The sequence below is a fragment of the Excalfactoria chinensis genome, chromosome 25 (assembly GCF_039878825.1).
Source record: "Excalfactoria chinensis isolate bCotChi1 chromosome 25, bCotChi1.hap2, whole genome shotgun sequence".
Lineage (NCBI taxonomy): Eukaryota > Metazoa > Chordata > Aves > Galliformes > Phasianidae > Excalfactoria > Excalfactoria chinensis.
The window spans coordinates 489,459-499,162 of record NC_092849.1 but is presented as its reverse complement, the minus strand read 5'-3'; positions in this window follow the sequence as shown (position 1 = coordinate 499,162).

Genomic DNA, 9,704 nt, shown 5'->3' with positions numbered 1-9,704 from the left:
CTGAACAGCATAAGGCACAGCACAAAGGAAAAGCACAGGGCATGCCTCCGAGTGCCCCACAGCCTTGGTGCCATGGACTCCAAGGACACACGGTGGATGTTTGGTTCTTCCCCTTTGCTCCACCTTGAAATACAACCATAAATCTCAGGTCCGCATTCAAGCTTCCTGCAGTAACATCTTCTCCATAAATATCTCTTAAATAGCCCCACCCTCAAATGCACAGCTAATAACAGCACTTTTTATGGTTATTAGACAAGTGAAATGTCCCTGGACTGAGCAATTACCTTCAAGTATCTGCTCAGAACTGGCTGGGAGTGGAAATCAGTTTTTCTACCCCAGGTACAAATCTATAATAAGGATTTATTTCGGAAGCGGTGGGAATGAGGTAATCTTTCTCCTACTTCAAGTGAGGGAGGAAGTGAAAAAAGAAAGAAAGCAAGTGATGTGAGTTTGTACCAAAGCACCTGGGAAAGCAAATGATTTGCAGGAGGAAGGGGCAGGAGAGAAGAAATTGTATTATCAGTGAATATAAACTGTCACCCCCCTCTCTGTTCCCCAGCAAAGGCACAGCACGTTTGTAGGAGAGCCCTATGGAAATAGTGCACACTCCGATAATGGCAGGCGTTTATAAGGAAAATATTGAGCAAAATGCCCTTTTGCTCTCCTGGGATTTCTGCTCTGTTTGCTGATCAGCTCTGCCTGCTCCCAAACCCCCTGGCAGCTCCGTGGTGGGTAGAAGGGGAATTTGTTGATGCTACAGAAAATGAAGTCCTGCACAGCAGTCAATAGAGAATAATGGATATCAATTACACAGCTGGAACTGCTGACTTGATCAAATTGTATCCGTCTTTACTCTGGGAGTCTTTTTAATAAAGCCACGGAGAGAAGTGTCGTATCTTTTACAGCAGTATGTTCCCCTGTTTTATTTTCTATGAAGAACAACTGGCAGTTTTACAAAGCGCTCCTTGGAGTCTCTATGAAGGTATCAGAGCTGATGGAAGATGGACATGAGCGATTCATTCTCTGATGCAGGAACCAGTTCACCATCATGTGAGCAAATTGCTGCTGGAAAGCAGAAGGATTCCCTCCCTCCTGTTCCAGCCCTGCTCACAGCACCCTGCAGGTGATTCATGGGGAGCCTTGCAGCAAGGTGCTGAGCAACTCAGGCACCTGAAAGCAAATCGCCCACTGAGGAATAGCTTTGGGTTTGCTGCAGTCTGAAAGCAGTGCTGTGCCACAGCTGTGTGAGCAGCTGCCCAGAGCAGAGGTAAAACAACACAGCCATCCAAACCAGAACAGGAGCTGCATCCAACAGGGAAAATGAATTCACCTTCTATGTCACTCGCAAACTTCCATCTGCATTTTTATTTAATCCAGTCCCCATCTCGAGCACAGGAGTCTGGAATGCAACCTTCTTGCATGGCATCTTCCCTCTGGTAAATCTAATTAAATAGCTATTAAAATGTGTGTTAGCTTGATGTTATCAAGGTGACCTGGAGCTCCTGCTAAATGTTAATAACAGCATTCCCCGCTCACTGGCATTCAGCAGGCTGTGCCATTTCTACTGATGTTGCCTTTGGATGAGTGCAGTTATTAAAGCTCTTTGTGTACCAGAGGACTCCCAAATAAACGTGTATCTCATTCCATGGCAGCTGAAGTGCTCCATGTGCCCTTCATGCCCTTCACCCTCCCAGCAATGATGGGGTGCTGCTGATGGGTACCCAGCCATCCCCTGGACTGAGCTCCCTGCTCCTCACCAGCAGCAGACATTCTTCTCATCCTCCCTTTTCAGGACCACATTCATGTTTGTAAACCTCCATAAACCCACCTCCACATCCAGAGCAAGATCTGCTAATGACCAACAGCGAAATACCTTTCTGCAAGCAGGCAGTTTACCCTGCGAAGGTTAATGATCACACAGTGCTAATGATCAGAGGGAGAGCTGAGAGCACTGCCCGTCCACGGCTGCAGTTTTCTATTGTGCTCTCCAAGAAGTATCATCATGTCGAAGAAAATAAAACAAAGTCAGAGATCTGCATCTTAGAAACGCCTTCCCCCGGTGGTTTGCCTTACGTTTGACTCTACAAGTTCATCCCTTCAGCTGCAGTTCAAAATAGGAAACATCCCACCATGCTGCAAAATAGCTGAACAGGTGGGAAATGTCTCACCTCCCCCCTGCACATTTCAGCAGAGAGGATTTGGGCATTTGGGCCATGTGACTGCATGCAAACCCATCCTGTCAACAATGAGCAAAGACGAGACTAATTTACAGTCATCTCCAGCCACATCATGGCATCAAATGTGGGGCTCAGAGGATATGACAGCTTCTAAAGCACAGCAGGATGGGGGTCCCCACCTCAGCTCCTGCAGATCTATCTAGGGGTTCCATCTGCTGCGCTGGAACCTGGGCTGATGCCTTCCTGCAGTGGCAATGCCCTCCTTCCATGGTAGCAATTATGTTTTAGTTTTATGGCTTCATGAAGGAACAGAGATCGCTTTGCATGATTATGCAAACAATCACCCGTGCTAACAGCTGAAAAGACAAACAAATAACCGAGATCGATGTTGAAGGATGGAGTGTAGCACTAATGAACTGGGCTGAATTCCAGGGCTGTAATGGTGAGTGCCACACAACCATTCCTGCAAGGAAACCCATGCACAGCTGTGCTTTGCAGGACAGCCAGCAGCACCGCCAGGCGAGTGAAAACAGAGGAGTGATGAACCTTAATTGGGTGCAGTGATGAAGAAATTAAATAACACTAAAAGCCAACAAGAGGAAGAAAAGAGGAAGGCTGTAACAACAGAGAGCTGCTGCTCCGCTGGCTTTGGCACCTCTCATAGAGGGAAATGCCTCTTCCAGTGCTCTTTTCACCATTTCCTTTTGCATTTATCCAAACTAGGTTTGCTGTGAGCGCTTTTAGAGTGGTCAGATGTTAAACTGTGCTCAGCACGGAAAATGATCAATGCACTCAAACAAAGGACAGCGTGTGCCAACTAGACAATAATGCTGCAATCATCGCTGCAGTCCGTGCATGCCATTCTGATGCAGTTTGTTGAATGCCCTTCCCCATGGCAGTGCTCCTCAGCTGCTGCTGGAGGATTAAGTGGCGTTATCTGCGTCAGAGCAGAGGTTGTGGACAAGGAGAAATCCCAGGGCTCACTTTTGGCCTTTTGAGACTCACTTTTATCAGGAGCACCATGTGTCCATTGCATTGCAATTGTGTTTTCACACACACTCTCATTGAGTTTGCGCTTCAGTCCTACGCACAAAATTCATTTCACCTCTAAAGCATGCCTCTGTTTTAATCCTTCTGCTATTGAGATATATCTGCCCAGCATGGAAGGTGCAGTAAAACTAATTAAATAACACCCCCAGCTCTCAGCACTCCCATTTATTACTATTATAGCAATACTTTAAGCTGCAAGAAGCTGCTCTTGAAGACTCACAGCTCATTTAGCACGTGACGACTGCTTGTGCAGGGGCTGCAGGAAGAGAATGGGCACCCATGGGTGCAGACCTGGGCAGCACAGCCATCAATACCCATACGTGCAGGGGAGCAATGAGGAGAAAGGAAGGAGAAGAGAGAGGGTGGGTGTGGAGGTTTGCTGTTGGAAGGGACATATGTGAGCTTAACAATCAATTCCGTGTGGGAATCCACTGAATTTCACAGGGGTAATGAATTAAATGAAGTGGAAAGCGTAGCATGAACTGGAGATTTGCTGTAGTGACTAATGTAATTAACCTCCATTGAAATAATTAAGCCTTCCAATTTGTGCCACAAGACCAGCACAACCAAAGGGCAGGTGGCAGCTGACAACAAGCAGGGGACACAGGAGAGGGTTCATCCTATCTGAAGGTACCCACTCCTTCCCATCCCACTCTGTGCCCAGAGGCTTCTCTGTGCTTCTGCTCATAGAAGCAGTGGATCCCCATGTACAAACCCAAAGCACAGATGGGTTCCAAATTGCTGCTCCTCAGCAGGACTTTACTTACAGCTGTGCCACCACAGTCATAAACCACAGAGGTTTAAAAGAAAAGACAGCACAGCTCATTCCTCTCAGGCCTGACCTGTTTGCTCGTAAACTGATGCGCTCTCCTTCCCTCAGTAAAGCATTGCTTTTTGCTGGCCTGCAAAGTGGGCTTCTGTTGTCTCTGGTTATTAATTTACTTTTATTGGCTGCAGTGCCTTTCCCCGTTTTATTACAGCATCGCTCACAGTAGCAGAATGACTGTTCTTTTAGGTTATCCATAAAGAGTGACTTTCCCAAACAGGCACCAAGGAGAGGCAAAAGCCACTGCAGCTCCACACACACAGCTCTGCACCCATCACTGCTCAGTGCATAAGCACAAAGTTGAGATTGATTCCTTCTCTGTCCTAAACGTAAGCTCCTGAGTGCTTTCATTGTCACAGCATTGCTCTCTGTGCTAAGGAGTATTTTTCCTCCACAGCAATTAGTCTGAATACTGCTATTAGATTGACTGTGCAGATCCAACGGCATCACATAAGGTACCGCAGGTGGGAGCTGCATGGCTGGGAATTTGGCCACCAAGCCAACACTCCTCACCCTGCCTGTGTCTCCAGGCTGAGCACAGCTCCCATCCTGCCCATGTTCTGCAGCTCTCTATCTTCCATGTATTTATTTCAGTTCATTTTCCACTCTGCTCTGCAGCCCTGCGATAAGGCATCGTCCCGTCCTTACAGTCTGGATTTTATTGCTTCTCCTTTCCCCACGTGGACTTAATTGCCACCTTTTTCGAAGAGAATCTCCTTGCTGATGGCTTTGTCCTACTTTTCTCTTTTTATTTTTAATACATATCACTTATTTGTTAATCACAACATGGGAAGGGCTCCAGGGCTGGGAGATATTATTAGTGTGAATGTGGCAGCAAAGGGGTTGGGAAAGCAAGCAGCAAACTGCAGATTTCAGGACAATAAAATACAGCTCAGCCAAAAGAGAAGTTTATAAGCAAGATGCGTAGCACTGAGGAGGTTATTTGCATTTAACCTGGACAGGAACATATAGCTGAATTTACTACAACAGTTCTCCTGAGATGCAGCATGCAGAGCAGCACTTTATCTTTGCCTTTGCCAAACTTGGCTGCTACGACAGATGCAGCAGCCTGGCTGATTAGGGTCATTAGCATTCATAGATACTAAGTGGCAAATTAGCATATTCTCAGGGGGGGTGGGGATAGGATGGATGGTCCATCCCAAGGAATGCCAGCACTTGCAAGCGAGCAGATCTGCTGTGTAATTCCTTTGCTATGGATCACACAGCCATCATTTTCCTGTGCTCTGTTAACAATGAGTATTCACACAACTCATTTCTGCGAGGAAAAAGGAGAACATTATTGATGCTTTGTTTCCCCTCACGCATGTCAGGCATTTTCTGAATGCAAACTTGAATGAGTAGATGCCACCCAGGCACCTCAAGCAGTATTTCACTGCAGACAAAGCACAGGTGCTGCCGTACTTTGAGTAATTTTGCAGCATTAAACCCATCAATTGCATACAAATAACAGAGCAGGAGGGATGGATACCCAACCACAATTAGCAGCGAGCCATTCTCAGCTCTGAGGTTGAGATCCATCTGCCCCATACAGACCATTCCTGGCCATTCTGATCTTCCTGGTACTACACAGGGCAATATGTACAAACCTTTACGGTTTTATTTCAGGTCTTATGCAGCACAAGGAATGAGATTTGCTTCCAACTATAGAAGTCTCTTCTGACAGAGCACTTCATAAGAACATAAACCATCCCAGGAAGCTGCTCTGGTCTTCCTACACAAACTTCTAAAGCTTTTTCTCCCTAACTGTATTCTTGGAACAAGTTTGGTATATGGGGGTATCCCTTTCAAACACTGTTCTTTGGAGTTTACTTCTGTTAGCCCTACGGGGACACCAGAAGATGGAGAGGCAATCCACTTAACAGACAGTGACAACAGTTGAGAGCAATCTTTAGATCTTAGTAAGTCATTAATTAAGAAATGCAATGGCTGCAGGAGCAGGAGGGCCTGGCACCTGCAGAATGGACAAGGGAATTCATTAACAACTTAATATCTTTCTCTCAGCCTGCAGACAGGTGGCATTTTAGAAACACGGTATTATTAATCTATTTAAGCATTCTTTAAGTGTGTCAGATTTTAAGTAAAAAGGGACATCTGATAAGCATGAGAAAACCTTGCAAAATATATTTTAGGAAGATAAAGCCATACACTGGGAATCAATAACACCTCAAATTAAGATTGCTATTCTGGGTGACTGTATGGCATTTGTTTCAGGCTGTCTTTGCTTTTACTATGTTCTTTGCTGCTTAGCTAGCCAAATTGTGCCTTAAACATGTATTTGGTGGGCTGATAAATGACACAGTTCATTATTTCCTGCAGCGCTGCCTTTTACCTGCACTGCCTTTCTGCAGACAGAGCAGTGCTGCTGGAGCACAGATCTCTCACACGTACATGGAGACCTCCTAAGCACCCCCCCAGGGAAAGAAGGTCAGGTGAGGGCTGCCCACCCATCCTCAGCAGCACTTAAACGGTGGTTTGAAAGGCCTCGAGATATTAAGGCTATAAAAGCTCTTGAAAATCGCTCTCATTAAACCTTTTCATAACCTAGAGGAATTAGAAGATGACAGTGTTAATGCAAGGAGCAACATTAAGCTCCAAACAACCTCTATAGCCTCCCTAGTACTCAACCAATGGACAGACCCACCAGCCCCTACTCACGCTGCAGGAAACCTTCCCATTGGATTTTGCGCATCCTGATAGGCAAGAGTTGGATGCAGTAACTCCAAAGTACTTCTTCCAGCACTCACTGAGCTTTTATTCCTCACTATTTAAATGTGCCCTACCCTTTCACACTCTTCTCACAGGCACACATGATTTCAGTTGAAGGCAGCCATGCTTTTCTCACCTTCTGCAGTGACAAACTGCCAGACTGAGTCATAACGGGAGAGTACACGATGCCTTGGATAAATCACTGATGCATGCAGACACCCTCACAGAACCATTCTGGTGTGGTTGCTCAGAGGTTACAGAGCCTGAGATGAGATCAGCAGCACTGACACGCGGCCCATTTGTTACATGGGAGAAATGGAACATTTGGTGTAAATCCAGGAGGTGGAGTGCAGTTATAACGGATGAGCTCAGCCTGCAGAAGAGCCCTCTGGGCGAGGCAGCGTATTGATTTCAACGTGATGAGGAAATGAAGAAGGATGATATGCTTCATATCACTGATCCTATCTGTTAGCAATAGCAGCGGGTCTCTCCATCCTCCCTGCTGCCCTCTGCTATCAAGGAGTGAGGTCTGCATGGAAAAGGGCAGGCAGCCCTGGAGGGGTTTATTCTAAAGGACAGCCAGCCCACATAGCTCCATGAACTGCAGTCAGGGCTGGAGCCCTGCATGGCACACCTTGGCTTCCCCCAAATAAGGGACACAAATATATCCAATCTATTTCCTCCCAGTCCTCTGCAATTTGTTCTGCTCACGAGAACCAACATTTGGAATGATAACAGACCTCAGATCAGAAAACAAGCAAATTGCAGATGGCAAGGTGATTTTTTTCCATATACAAGTTACAGTCCATGCGTTGCAGCTTAATTGCATTTGCCCTCCAGCCTTTCAATTAAAAATAAAACAGAAAACAGCACTTAAAGGATGGAAGGGAGAATGAGAACAAATTCTCCTAAGGAGAAAAATGCTACATTTGGAGGGGAAGAATAATTACTGCCAACGATATAATGAAGAGGGAAGGAGAATCCTTTTGCTTTTGTACCCAGGGGCCAAAAGGGGTTTTCCAAACGAGGCCATACCATAACTGGAGGTAGAGAAGACAACTGCAGAGCTTGTGGGTCTGTATCACTGTTCCTGAAATGCTGAGACCCAGCGGTGCTTTGGCCACTGACTTCAGGAGCAAAGAAGAAACAAAGCAGCAGCCAAAGTAGGCCTGTGTTTGGTGCACCTTTGCAGCCAGGAGAGTAGATGTCAGCAGGGAAAGGCATTGACTCAGGGCTCTTTGCTCCTCTGCTGTCTGATGGAGGTTTGCCCACGCTGCTTCTTAAGACAAACTGACTGTGTTTCCATTCATGACATGGAACATTCATTAAATCACACACATTTCCTTCACCCCGGCCTCCTACCAGCAGGGCAGATGCACTGCCAGCACCCAGCCAGCATTTGTTTCAGACCACTTATCTGTAAAGGAGACACCAGGCTGGGCAAGAGCAGAACAAAAGGGAGCAGCTTTCTGCACTGCAAGATGAACATGGTTGGTAGTTCATGGGGATGGGAAACATTAGTTATAACGGATGGTGTGGGCACAAAGCAAAGCTGCAGAACCTCACTGTGCTGTGTGGACAGGACTGGGACAGATCTGCAAATTCCAATGACTAGAAACCAGAAAGCACTACTAGGGATTTCCTATGGCCCAGCATAACTGAAATGAGAACGAAACTCTCAACTCGTTCCTCTAATCAGATCCATATTCTAATTCCACACAGCACTGGAGACCTTATCTACAAGAGGGGAATCTTGTAGAGGGGTGGGTGAAGGCGTTTTAAATAAGGTGCCAAAAGCAAAAGCCCCTGTTACTGCAGAGCAGCAAGCAGTACGTGTTAGCAAACAGCTCAATCTCCAAAGCAAAACAAGCCAGGTAATTTAGCAAGTATTAAAGACACCTCAGCAAAGCACTTCTAATTGCAGAGGAGAGGCCTGAAGGAGAAACAAACACAGAAAAAACAGCTGCGAGGAGGATACATTAAAATTCTTAGGTTTGCCACTTAAGATGCTTTTTCCATACTAAAGACACATGCACCTCCAGACACACTGCACTGGGATGCAGCACTTCTCAGCTAATGGTGTCACCAGCACAGCTTGGGCTGCTGCAGGAGCACCCAGAGCAGAACAGGAGTGAGAAGCAGCCAGGTCTTCTGCTTTCCCTTGTGATAGGGCTTCCTGACCAATTACATAATTAATCTTTAATTAACTCATAGTGCTGTCAAGCTGCACCCTCCTAACCGTGCCCCAGTGACCACCTGAGGTTCTGCAGTCATTTACTGATGGTGGAGAACAACAAATTAATGAATGCTCCACACAGGAATTTCTATAGTGTCTGCTCATAGTAGCTCCAGCATCAGCCCAGCAGAACTGCTGGTGCCACTAACTGCCTGGAAGACAATCTGTTGTGCAGCTCAGGGGAGATAAGGCAGTTAATGAGCGTTTCTCCTCACAGCCACAGGCACTGCAGCAGTCTCCAGCGAGCCCCAGGCCTTCCTCCTGGGTAATGGGAGCAGAAACTGATGTTACAGAACTGCTGCTTAAAATACTTCTGGCAGAGATTTGAGCTGATTGGGATTGTAAGCTCTATTGCAACTATTATAGCAACACTGAACATGCAAAATAAACCTCCCATTTCTAAAGCAAAAGCTTCTGGAGCCGCTCACATACAGCACTAAGGAGGGTCACAGCCAGCAGAGCAGATCAGGAGATCTTTGCTTCTGATTCAGGGTTTACTCCTTGGCAATTCCATCACTCCACAGCATTGGTACAAAGCTCAGCACATCCCTGCTGCACCACCTGAGCACTCAGAGCTGCCTCCTTCTAAACAGTGCAGAGCTCCCAGACCCCACTGAAAGCACAGCCCTGCAAGCTACAGCAGCACAGGATGACCCAAGCTGTGCGAATCCAGGGTTGCTCCAACCAT